At 49.4% G+C, this 13,175-nt stretch overlaps 1 protein-coding gene across 2 annotated transcripts in view; it reads right to left on the bottom strand.

Annotated features, from left to right (window-relative positions):
• LOC148142123 (uncharacterized) overlaps positions 1 to 10,484 on the bottom strand; it is a 224,929-nt gene extending 214,445 nt beyond the window's left edge. For both annotated transcript variants that reach the window (XR_015752196.1, XM_087976991.1), the window contains exon 1: positions 10,335 to 10,484. The gene's annotated coding sequence lies outside the window, so the exon portion shown is untranslated. The remainder of the gene's footprint in view (positions 1 to 10,334) is intronic.
• Between the last annotated feature and the right edge of the window lie 2,691 nt (positions 10,485 to 13,175).

The raw sequence follows: 13,175 nt of genomic DNA, 5'->3' as shown, positions 1-13,175 counted from the left end.
ACACCTGTAAGTAATCTGACGTGAACAATAGGATTAATTTGACCTGATCATGTGGACAGTGTTGCAACTGCGTCCAGTTTCTAGCTTCTGCTAATACTCACAGCAATATCGATGGTGTACTTTTACTACAAAAAGTGCTATAAAAGTCCATTTGGTTGTAAATGCAGCATGTTTTTACGCTGCGGTTTATGAGGTTACGAATAGGAATGGCAGAGTTAGTGACTGAAGCAGAGAGTGGATGAGGTTGGTGGTTAAAGTGAAGGGTCTGGGGGATGGGATGTGGAGTATTTGCTGCATTGAGATTGTGGATTGATCAGGTGAGATGGTTCACCTCTGTTTATGTTTAAATGCTGAGCCATTAGTGCAGCATCCTGCCTCCAACTCTAACAGAAAGCAGGAATTCCCAAACTCCATGAGGCTGTGAGGCACACACAGAGGAAGCAAGTGAACATCAACTGCATCAACATCCCTCCTCCAACTGCTACCCAATTTTGGAAAGTTTTCAGAAATCAAAATGGTGATAAGTTTCAGGAAGGATTTGTAGACTTATTCTTCACTATCCTTCTCTAGTAACTGTAATGAGTCATCCGAACCCTCATAACCCAAAATCAATAAGGATCTGTCCGGAATTCAAATCGACAGACCTCGAGTCGGTAGAAGAGGTTAAATTCTCTATGTTAGCTTCACCGTCACAATGCCAATGATAGGGTGCTAGCAAACACATGCAACCACCCTCTCTCTCTCTGAGCCCTTCCAGTCTTATTAATCACATTTTAAAATCACTGAAGGCATTCTTAAACAAAGTCACTGTTAATCCCACTGTTGAGCTCAATCCTCTCCTGTCCTTTGAGAAAGTATGGATATATCTACATGGACTGAAAATGATATAATCCTCATCTTCACATCAGATTCTTGTCCATCATACCCTGTAACCCTCTTCCAATCATACATCCCCTTTCTGAGCTTTTAAACACGATCCTGACTAATTCCCACAGGTTTCATTACTGAGTCATAGTCATAGAGTCATAGAGATGTACAGCATGGAAACAGACTCTTCAGTCCAACCTGTCCATGCCAACCAGATATCCCAACTCAAATCTAGTCCCACCTGCCAGCACCCAGCCCATATCCCTCCAAACCTTTCCTATTCATATACCCATCCAAATGTCTCTTAAATTGCTGTTGTAATTGTACCAGCCACCACCACTTCCTCTGGCAGCTCATTCCATACACGTACCACCCTCTGTGTGAAAACGTTGCCCCTTAGGTCTCTTTTATATCTTTCCCCTCTCACCCTAAACCTATGCCCTCTAGTTCTGGACTCCCCGATCCCAGGGAAAAGACTTTGTCTATTTATCCTATCTATGCCCCTCATAATTTTGCAAACCTCTATAAGGTAACGTCTTAGCCTCCGACACTCCAGGGAAAACAGCCCCAGCCTGTACAGCCTCTCCCTGTAGCTCAAATCCTCCAACCCTGGCAACATCCTTGTAAGTCGTTTCTGAACCCTTTTAAGTTTCACAACATCTTTCCGATAGGAAGGAGACCAGAATTGCACGCAATGTTCCAACAGTGGCCTAGCCAATGTCCTGTACAGCCACAACATGACCTCCCAACTCCTGTACTCAATACTCTGACCAATAAAGGAAAGCATACCAAACGCCTTCTTCACTACCCTATCTACCTGCGACTCCACTTTCAAGGAGCTATGAACCTGCACTCCAAGGTCTCTTTGTTCAGCAACACTCCCGAGGACCTTACCATTAAGTATATAAGTCCTGCTAAGATTTGCTTTCCCAAAATGCAGCACCTCGCATTTATCTGAATTAAACTCCATCTGCCACTTCTCAGCCCATTGGCCCATCTGGTCAAGATCCTGTTGTAATCTGAGGTAACCCTCTTCGCTGTCCACTACACCTCCCATTTTGGTGTCATCTGCAAACTTACTAACTGTACCTTTTATGCTCGCATCCAAATCATTTATGTAAATGACAAAAAGTAGAGGACCCAGCACTGATCCTTGTGGCACTCCACTGGTCACAGGCCTCCAGTCTGAAAATCAACCCTCCACCACCACCCTCTGTCTTCTACCTTTGAGCCAGTTCTGAATCCAAATGGCTAGTTCTCCTTGTATTCCAGGAGATCTAACCTTGCTAATCCGTCTCCCATGGGGAACCTTGTCGAACGCCTTACTGAAGTCCATATAGATCACATCTACTGCTCTGCCCTCATCAATCTTCTTTATTAATTCTTCAAAAAACTCAATCAATTTTGTGAGACATGATTTCCCACGCCAAAGCCATGTCGACTATCCCGAATCAGTCCTTGCCTTTCCAAATACATGTCCATCCTGTCCCTCAGGATTCCCTCCAACAACTTGCCCACCACCGAGATCAGGCTCACCGGTCTATAGTTCCCTGGCTTGTCTTTCCCGCCCTTCTTAAACAGTGGCACCATGTTGGCCAACTTCCAGTCTTCCGGCATCTCACCTGTGACTATCGATGATACTGGATAGGCCTTTAGTGTTTCTCCTGTTCTGTTTATCCTTTCATTGGTACTAAAGCCCTCGGCCAGCTCAGCTCTCCTCATCCCCTCACTGAACCTTAACTTCCTGCTATTTTTCCTTCAAGAAATTATTGATTCCATGTTTTGGACCAGACTTTCTGTGACTCTGTTTAATGTTCATTCCTCCTATAGTTTCATCTCCAGCTGTCTCTGAATATCTTCTGCTGTCAAATTGCAAGTTGCCTGAAACAAACTAGCTGTCTCTGAGCTGCCTGCTTACATTTGCTGGAGGAGATGACATCGTGTAATTATCGGTACTCCATTTGTTGGTGGTCCTGTTGGAATTTGACTTAAAATGTATCAAGATGTTGTGATGGCAATACAGATCCCTGAATGAGTCAGTTGAAAGATATGTTTGATATGAACCAGTGTCTACTGATATGGAGCAAAAATCAACAACATTTAGGTGTTTCTGTGCATCATATTCTTCAGCGGTTCACGGGATGGTGGAATATACAGCTCTGTGGAAAGTATTATCAGAATGGGGACATTTGGCAATTAATGTTTACCTCTAGCCTGTCCATGACTGGAGTTTTCTGTTAGCTGAGAGGTTGTGGGTGGTTGGACAGGAAGTAGGTAACCTCTCTTTGCCAGGGGGAATGACGGTTGGCCATGTGTGAACACACATTGTCTCCAGCCAACAGGAGTGTGGCAAATCACACAGTTAGTATGGGCATGAAATTGATGCCCCAGCATTATCTCACGGGATCAAAGGTCCAGGTACCATATTCAGCAGGCAGTCATTACTTGCCAGCCAGTACCACTACATTGGCCCTGAGCACAGGAGCTGAGGGTCTACAGTCAGACACTTGGAACAGCATATCACTGTGGACAATGAATGACCCTGAGGGTCAATGATACCTTGCTTCAATTTTTCCCTCAACTCCGTACCTAGGTATGATGGGAGATCCTGGCTCACGATGGGAAGTGGACTACATCAGGCAGACCGGCTGCAGCACTGGTCAGCGAGCGTACAGTCCACCTGGAACCTGGGCCCAGTGTCTGCACAGGCATGAGTGAGCTGCTGTGCTGTAAATGGGCAGAAGACACCCATGTAGCCTGTGCATAATGACAGTCTCAGGGCCATCTGTCAGTGTAAGGGAAGGAGGGCAGAGGCCTGGCTGACAGATAGCCCCCATTACCAGCTGGAGAATTGTGGGGCAGACACTTTGTGCTGGGAATGTCAGAGCCTAGTTGCTGGAAAGGGTAAGGGCTCAAACTTCCTGTGGAGCGTACACAGGAGCTTATACTCATAAAGAGTATGCTCATGCAGCCAATGGGATAACACCAATCATCAGTGAAGAACTTGCGGGGCCAACTGCTTGTTCTGTAGCGTTGTGGAGTCCGTGGACCACGTGTATATTGGGTGTGGGCGTTTGCACTCCCTTTTTGATTTCCTTAAAAACCTTCTCCTCTGTTTCTGGTTGCACTTCAGTCCCACGCTCCTGATCTTCGGGCACCCGGTACGGAGGAGGGAGGGCAGGTCTGAAGACCTCCTCGTGGGTCTGCTCCTGGGCCTGGCCAAACTGGCCATCAACAGGTCCAGGCAGCGGGCCGTGGAGGGGGTCGTTAGGGCCGACTGCCTGCCCCTCTTCCGCGGTTACGTTAGAGCCCGGGTGTCCTTGGAGAAGGAGCACGCGGTGTCCACCAACACCCTGGAGTTGTTCAGGGAGAGGTGGGCGCCGCAGGGAGTGGAGTGCATCATTTCTCCCTCCAACTCTATTTTGATTTAGTCCCTACCCTCCCCCTCACTGTTTTGATCACACAGCACTGCCCTTTGATGTGAAGGGCAGTGTTTGTCACTGGCCACCCGGGTGTTTTCCTATCTTCCTGGTGGTGGAAATTGAATAAAGATTCGTGCACTTTGTGTCTCTCACTGTGTCTCACACCTGCACACACACACACACCATGGGTGCTGGGGAAAAATAAGCACTACCACAGTTAGGCAGGAGTGTGGGGGTTAAATAAAAAAAAAGGAAAAAAAAGAAGAAAAAGAAAAAAAAGAAAAGAATAAACAACAAAAAAGAAGAACTTGCGGGGATCAGTGTAAGGTCAATATAGTCTTTAAGGACCTATCTTCCTGTCCTCCGCAATCCTGCTCAGTGCACAGCTCTGTACTCAGTTCTGGGCGAGTCCTGCTCTTCCTCCCATTCACCAAGAGCAGCACTACCCTGGGGAGCCAGGGCCAAGATCACCATGTGTTCATGGACAATCCATAGTGAGCCATGAGCCTGCTGTCCCCCTCAGTTGTTACTGAACTTGCCCTCCTCCTTGTGAGCCATGAGAGGAAGTTGGCATTCCTCCAGCACAGGTGTACCTGCAGTCAGGTTCCCTTCCTCACCACCCCACCTGATCCCCACCCTGCTCCCCTTCATCATTGGTACTCCCTCCATCACCATTGAACGTACCATGGTAACCCTCCAGTTTCAGGGTGTTACCGACAACTTCCTGAGTTTAACCCATTGCTTTCCCCATAATCTTTGTGGGCTATTGTTTTCCAGCATGGTGGTTCCCTGCCTGGCCAATGCTCTCTGTCTATCTGTTCCATCTGCAACTTGCTTCCTTCATCCCTCCTTCAATGAGCTAGAGCTGACCTTCAGCTCATTGTCTCCCTCACCTCCTGATGTCCTAAGGATCTGTGACCAAGGGCAATCCTGCTGTCTTCAGAGGGAGCACCTGACCACATCAAAGTGTCCATTAGTCGGCCAACTGTACCCACCCAAAACCACCCGTCTCCCAGAATGAGGAATTGGTTTCAAGACCAACTGCAGGAAATAGTGTCAGTCATCTTTGAAACTCACTCTATGACCTTTGACCCTCCCTCGATAATGCACCAACTTCTACCATTCTTGACCCACCCAATATGGCCACTCCTTACCCCTCTGTTACTCCTGGACACTATAACCATCAACCTCCATTCTCCTCTCAACAATCTCTCCCCATGAGGTCTACATGAAATACCACCTTTGGCTCCTCAGGATCCTGACACTGACCCCTCCCACCGTTATTGTTGACAACTGTGCTGTTAGACTCCTGGCTCAATCTCCTTACCCTTGACCCCCACCCCCCCGCCCCCCCCCAATCCCGGACCCATACCCTTCCTCCGACCCCAACTGTTCCCTTTGCCCCCCTCCCTGGGACTGCTCCTGCTGCCCAATGCCCCTTGTTTGACCTTCAGGACCTCATTTTGCATTACTGCCCCTGCTCTTTGGGATTATTCCTCTCTGACCAATCTCCACCCAATAACAGGACCCCCACGAGCCACAGTATTGAGCCCATGCCCCATTTGTACATCCCAACACCCTTGTGTTCTGTCCCTGGCTCAGACAGCCTCCCTCCTGTCTCCCTCCCTCACTATCACCTCCCTGGGACAGCCTCCCTCACTCCCTCCCTCACTATCACCTCCCTGGGACAGCCTCCCTCACTCCCTCCTTCACTATCACCTCCCTGGGACAGCCTCCCTCACTCCCTCCCTCACTATCACCTCCCTGGGACAGCCTCCCTCACTCCCTCCCTCACTATCACCTCCCTGGGTCAGCCTCCCTCACTCCCTCCATCACTATCACCTCCCTGGGACTACCTCCATCACTATCACCTCCCTGGGTCAGCCTCCCTCACTCCCTCCCTCACTATCACCTCCCTGGGACAGCCTCCCTCACTCCCTCCCTCACTATCACCTCCCTGGGACAGCCTCCCTCACTCCCTCCCTCACTATCACCTCCCTGGGTCAGCCTCCCTCACTCCCTCCCTCACTACCACCTCCCTGGGACTACCTCCCTCACTATCACCTCCCTGGGTCAGCCTCCCTCACTCCCTCCCTCACTATCACCTCCCTGGGTCAGCCTCACTCACTCCCTCCCTCACTATCACCTCCCTGGGTCAGCCTCCCTCACTCCCTCCCTCACTATCACCTCCCTGGGACTACCTCCCTCACTATCACCTCCCTGGGACAGCCTCCCTCACTCCCTCCCTCACTATCACCTCCCTGGGACTCCCTCCCTCACTATCACCTCCCTGGGACTACCTCCCTCACTATCACCTCCCTGGGTCGGCATCCCTCACTCCCTCCCTCACTATCACCTCCCTGGGACTACCTCCCTCACTCCCTCCCTCACTATCACCTCCCTGGGTCAGCCTCCCTCACTCCCTCCTTCACTATCACCTCCCGGGGTCAGCCTCCCTCACTCCCTCCCTCACTATCACCTCCCTGGGTCAGCCTCCCTCACTCCCTCCCTCACTATCACCTCCCTGGGACAGCCTCCCTCACTATCACCTCCCTGGGACAGCCTCCCTCACTCCCTCCCTCACTATCACCTCCCTGGGACAGTCTCCCTCACTCCCTCCCTCATTATCACCTCCCTGGGACAGCCTCCCTCACTCCCTCCCTCATATCTCCTCCCTGGGACAGCCTCCCTCACTATCACCTCCCTGGGACAGCCTCCCTCACTCCCTCCCTCATTATCACCTCCCTGGGACAGCCTCCCTCACTCCCTCCCTCACTCCCTCCCTCACTATCACCTCCCTGGGACAGTCTCCCTCACTCCCTCCCTCATTATCACCTCCCTGGGACAGCCTCCCTCACTCCCTCCCTCATATCTCCTCCCTGGGACAGCCTCCCTCACTATCTCCTCCCTGGGACAGCCTCCCTCACTCCCTCCCTCACTATCTCCTCCCTGGGTCAGCCTCCCTCACTCCCTCCCTCACTCCCTACCTCACTATCACCTCCCTGGGACAGCCTCCCTCACTACCACCTCCCTGGGTCAGCCTCCCTCAGTGGTATTGACCCCCCTGTAAGGGGACCCAGCTACACTCTCTCCACCATCAGCTGCGGTGTCCCTGGTCACTGCTGTTCTGAACCTGAACACACACTCAGAGCAGAAACGGAAAGCTTCACTTAATTCCCGAGCGATTATCTCCTAATGAGTGTGACCACTATCGTGGGCCGAAGGGCCTGTTCTGTGCTGTATTGTTCAATATGCAGTTGTTTGTTAATGAGTTTTCCAACTCTAGCCATCAAGGAACTTGACCAATCTTTAAATGTCTCAGAATTCAATCTCCTCCTTTCACCAACACATCACTCACCCGGTCCCTCACTCACCCGGCCCCTCACTCACCCGGTCCCTCACTCACCCGGCCCCTCACTCACCCGGCCCCTCACTCACCCGGCCCCTCACTCACCCGGCCCCTCACTCACCCGGTCCCTCACTCACCCGGCCCCTCACTCACCCGGTCCCTCACTCACCCGGCCCCTCACTCACCCGGCCCCTCACTCACCCGGTCCCTCACTCACCCGGTCCCTCACTCACCCGGTCCCTCATCACCCGGCCCCTCACTCACCCGGCCCCTCACTCACCCGGTCCCTCACTCACCCGGCCCCTCACTCACCCGGTCCCTCACTCACCCGGTCCCTCACTCACCCGGTCCCTCATCACCCGGCCCCTCACTCACCCGGCCCCTCACTCACCCGGTCCCTCACTCACCCGGTCCCTCACTCACCCGGCCCCTCACTCACCCGGTCCCTCACTCACCCGGCCCCTCACTCACCCGGTCCCTCATCACCCAGACCCTCAGTCACCCGTCTCCTCACTCACCCGGCCCCTCACTCACCCGGTCCCTCACTCACCCGGCCCCTCACTCACCCGGCCCCTCACTCACCCGGCCCCTCACTCACCCGGTCCCTCACTCACCCGGCCCCTCACTCACCCGGTCCCTCACTCGCCCGGTCCCTCACTCGCCCGGTCCCTCACTCACCCGTCTCCTCACTCGCCCGGCCCCTCACTCACCCGGTCCCTCACTCACCCGGCCCCTCACTCACCCGGTCCCTCACTCACCCGGTCCCTCACTCGCCCGGTCCCTCACTCACCCGGCCCCTCACTCACCCGGCCCCTCACCCACCCGTCTCCTCACTCGCCCAGTCCCTCACTCGCCCGGTCCCTCACTCGCCCGGCCCCTCACTCGCCCGGCCCTTCACTCGCCCGGCCCCTCACTCGCCCAGTCCCTCACTCACCCAGTCCCTCACTCACCCAGTCCCTCACTCACCCAGTCCCTCAGTCACTCAGCTCCTCATCACCCGGCCCCTCACTCACCCGGCCCCTCACTCACTCGGCCCCTCACTCACCCAGCTCCTCAATCACCTGGCCCCTCACTCACCCAGTCCCTCACTCGCCCAGTCCCTCACTCGCCCGGTCCCTCACTCGCCCGGCCCCTCACTCGCCCGGCCCTTCACTCGCCCGGCCCCTCACTCGCCCAGTCCCTCACTCACCCAGTCCCTCACTCACCCAGTCCCTCACTCACCCAGTCCCTCAGTCACTCAGCTCCTCATCACCCGGCCCCTCACTCACCCGGCCCCTCACTCACTCGGCCCCTCACTCACCCAGCTCCTCAATCACCTGGCCCCTCACTCACCCAGTCCCTCACTCACCCAGTCCCTCACTCACCCAGTCCCTCAGTCACTCAGCTCCTCATCACCCGGCTCCTCACTTACCCGGCCCCTCACTCACCAAACTCCCTGTTCCTAAGAGCTATACAAGTTTCTCTCCTATATTTCTCATGACTAGCCTTAAATCCAGTCGTGGTTTCAAAGTCAGGTTACATGTACCTAGGTGATTCTCATAATTTAAATGTGAACGTATTTAGACGTTGAGTTGTAATTTGGACTCATGCTGCCTGTAGTAGACCCATCTCCTATGAAGGGCCATTGAGTCGAACATGACAATGACAATGGATTGAAGGAGAATCACACAGAACATTCCAATTCTGATGAAATGATAATCCTCTCTCTGCCTGAGATGATCTTTATTTAAACTTTTATGTAAGTAACATATTCAGTTTCTGAAGATGATTTGTGATTGGGGATTTTATTGCACAAGACACAAGTATAATATGATAAAGGATAATATCACAATAAAACTATTCATATCAGCGGTTCACGACTACTATTTTTATAATTTAGCTCTAATCCAAAAAATTCTGCCTTTACATTTTTTGCTGGAATTTGCGTCTGTTTTGATCAAACTCCATGCCTTCACGTCTTTAACAGCCATGATTATGACATTTGACTATGCTCTGGGCCCATTATTAACAGCATTGACACAGATCTCCCCCATGGTTCCAATACACTCTCGCCACTGGTTTTCTTGCAGTCTCCAGTTTTCCCCTTTCTGTCCTGAAGGTGCAGTTTTGTGGTTCCACAGATGCCTGTGGTCCTCATCTATCTGACCATTATCCATTGGGGAACAGTGACAGTGTGAGTCATCTGCGTGTTTAAGATTGGGCTTATCAGCTGAAACTGTGTGCAGATTTGGATCTGTGCTTAAGGGCACAACATAAATTGATTGGAATAGTGCATAGTTGGAGCACATGCAACTACAACAAAATAGAAAATTTGAAGCTACGTTTTGTTAAAGTTTATGAAGCAATTTGACTGATTGACCCTAATTCAGTACTTTAACCAGGCAGCTTTATCCCCAGTTTAATCCAGGCAAGTCAGGGAGATAAATCTGTGTTGCGTTGGTCACAGTGACCACACAGGCTGGGACCAGTTAACAACATGGATTGAGTTTGAAACTCATGAGTTTCTTCTTCTCCATTTGTCTGTCGAGTTCAGATCAACTATACTTTGGAACCATTTAAAAAATAAATCAAAATGCACAAAAAAAGATTTGTTCCAATTTCACCCTGCACAAATCAACAACTTAATTCTGAATTTACTTCCTGAGTGAACTTAACTCTAAAGAAAGCATCATTAGACAACACAGCGTAAAGCTTACCGCTCTGATCGATCCTGAAGGAAAGGTTCCAGGTCACAAGTGGCTTCCCTCCTCCTGAGCTCCAACACCAAGCAGTGAGAATCTGATCCGCTGTCTCACAGGAAGATTCATCTCCCAAAATATACAATTGCATGAGTTATACAACAACTGGGCAAGAGCTGAAAGCAAGTGATAAGTCTGAAAGAATATACTCCCTGAGCACAGTGCAAATTCTGAAAGGTCTAAAATAACACTGTCTGGCATTCTTATTTGCAAACCATTAAAAACAGATATATGCTCTCACTGGGTGCACTTAGTCAAGATCTAAAAAAAAAGTGCACTTTTGAGACGGTAATTGCTTGAATCTAAAATGTCCTATCAAAATTAAACATCATCGAATGGAAACAAGAAAAAATATTTCATGGTTTAAACGAATCATTCATAATATTAATGATTAGACTTTGCACCAACAGAAACTCTGACCCAAGTGAAGGACCTGTTGGTGGTACAAGTTGGTGGTAACAGGTTTATGCTCACTTGGAAATACTTTGCTTTCACAATCACAATTATTGAAGAATTGTTTTCCAAGTGTAACTTCCCATTTCTTTCTCATTCCACTATGTCCTGATCAAGGGAAATCAAAGATAAATGCTAATGATTTCTCAACTTTGCAGTTACCATTGTGGCTTTGAGATTATTTAATTTGTTACTAAACCTTATTTTTAGCTGTACTTACTGGCATTATGCAATCGAGAATGCTTCATCATCACCCTTGCTGAGTAGTTGTGGTTATCCATAATGAGGAAAGATTACAAGATGTTAAGACTTGTGTTGGTGTTTGATTAAGAATGGTCTGGAGAAGGTAAACACAAGTGATTCATTCTCTCTTTATTAAAATTAAATGAGTGACATCAAGGGACAACCAACAGCATGCTTCCATCCAGCGGAGATGCTGAGGAGCAGGAAGTGGAATTTGTTGGGGCTGGGGAAGGTTGACATAGGACAGGCTTGCTGGAAGTTGATGAGACCAGTTTGGGAGAGGCTGGTACAAGTGTCACATGGGATGTAGGTCTTGGCTGTGTGTGTGTGTGGGTTGTTTTCAGTGTTGATGCCTGTAACTGAGCAGCTGTGGCCACAGATTGTCACAGCAACACCCCTACAGGGTGTTCCCTCTGTATGTCTCTGTATCCCTGCAGTCTCCAGGCCACACTCACTAACTTCCTTAAAGTGGACTCTCAGTACCATATAGGTCACCTGGTCCCAGGTTCCTCTCCGTTCGGACCATCCTCAGGAATGTGAGCATTAATAACCACGAAACAAATCTGAAACATTTCAGGAAAGATTTCAAAAATAAAAATGTAACAGTGAAATCTGTAGTGCCAGATTATTCAAAATACAGTCAAATGCACATTGGTAAATAATTAACCAGGTCAAAGGCATAAATCTACTCATCTGCCAATGAGCTTCTTTTATCCAACTTGTAATGGGTTTCTACTTCAAGCAGCTTTAGCTGAGCTTTTTGTTTGGTGGATGAAAACTGCCTTCATTCTCAATTTCCTTCACCATAAGCAGCAATTGCTTGTTAATGACTTTAATAAATTACTTTCACCTGCAAATCCCAACATCACAGCTCCTCATGGTCACCCTGCTTTTCCTGCCCTGTGTCCAGCTGCAAATCACAGCTTTTTGCATCGAGTTAATATCATTTTCCAACTTTATAATTAGATGTAGTACAGGGTTGGAGGCTTTCAGTGTGATCTGATGTTCCAGTGAAACTTGGAAGGTAAATGGAGCTGGGCATCACATTCAGACTGTTGTGAAGTATTTCCTTAAAAAAAAAGCAATTTTATTTGATTCTGGTGTTTTTGGTCCAAATTAAAAAGAAATCACACAACACTTCCATAGTTCTCAGGCCACAGACAGGCAGAACTGAACCCAGTTGTTGTCTCCATACAGTCACTACATTGAATTCCATAAACAAGAGCCTTTGCATAAGTGCAATTTGACACTGAAAAGATTCAAAAGACTCCCTTGAACATATGAGCTTTTTGGAGCCTTTGGGATATATTTTAAATTATTTTCACAGGCGGCCCTGCTTTGGTCATTGTATAATTGTACGTTAGGCTAGTGACAAAAGTCTCTTAACATTTAATTGCCTTTTTCCTTTTGTGTAACAGAACAAAGTTGTTCAGCCTAACTTTCAGGAATGCTTGGGAAATGTACTACCATAAGGAGGTTAGGGGGATTAGTAGGTAATTATAAGAAAGCACGGTGTTGTCCCTGGAATTGCAGTTGTTCTGTCTGCACTCCCTCACCCACCTGCCACCATCCTTCCCAACTGATTCGGTGCCATTAGGGATGATCCCAAACAGTGACAATGGTTTCCATCAGGATTAGTGTTGGCTTATTTCCTGTCAGGCAGCTCCATTTCTGCATTAGACAGGGACACACAACCCTGTAACTACAACCAGAAAACCCCGTCTCACTTGTTGTGCTAAGAATGTGTACTGCAGTTTTTATAAGTGTTGCTGACGGTGGGATATTAGTACAGTGATGACCATGGGAGAGATTGACTAGTTTAGAACAGGCCTTTTGGCCCATCATGTCTGTGCTGACCATGACACCATTCTAATCCCATCTGCCTGCTCATGGTCCATATCCCCTGCCTGTTTCCTGCCTACTCATGCGTCTGTCTAAATGCCTCTTAAACCAATGCTCCCCAGTATTTGACATTTCCACTCTAGGAAAGAGGCTCCAACTATCCACCCCATCCTTGTATTGATAATATCACCCCAGCAGTCTACTCTCCATTCTCAGTAACGTGATGGAAGGTGTCATCAACAAGACTATCAAGCAGCACCT

Source organism: Chiloscyllium plagiosum, unplaced genomic scaffold, assembly GCF_037043375.1.
Source record: "Chiloscyllium plagiosum isolate Xiang-an unplaced genomic scaffold, Cpla_swu_hap1 HiC_scaffold_30, whole genome shotgun sequence".
In the NCBI taxonomy this organism is placed as follows: domain Eukaryota; kingdom Metazoa; phylum Chordata; class Chondrichthyes; order Orectolobiformes; family Hemiscylliidae; genus Chiloscyllium; species Chiloscyllium plagiosum.
Note: the sequence above shows the minus strand (reverse complement) of the source record. Positions and strands in the feature narration are given on the sequence as shown.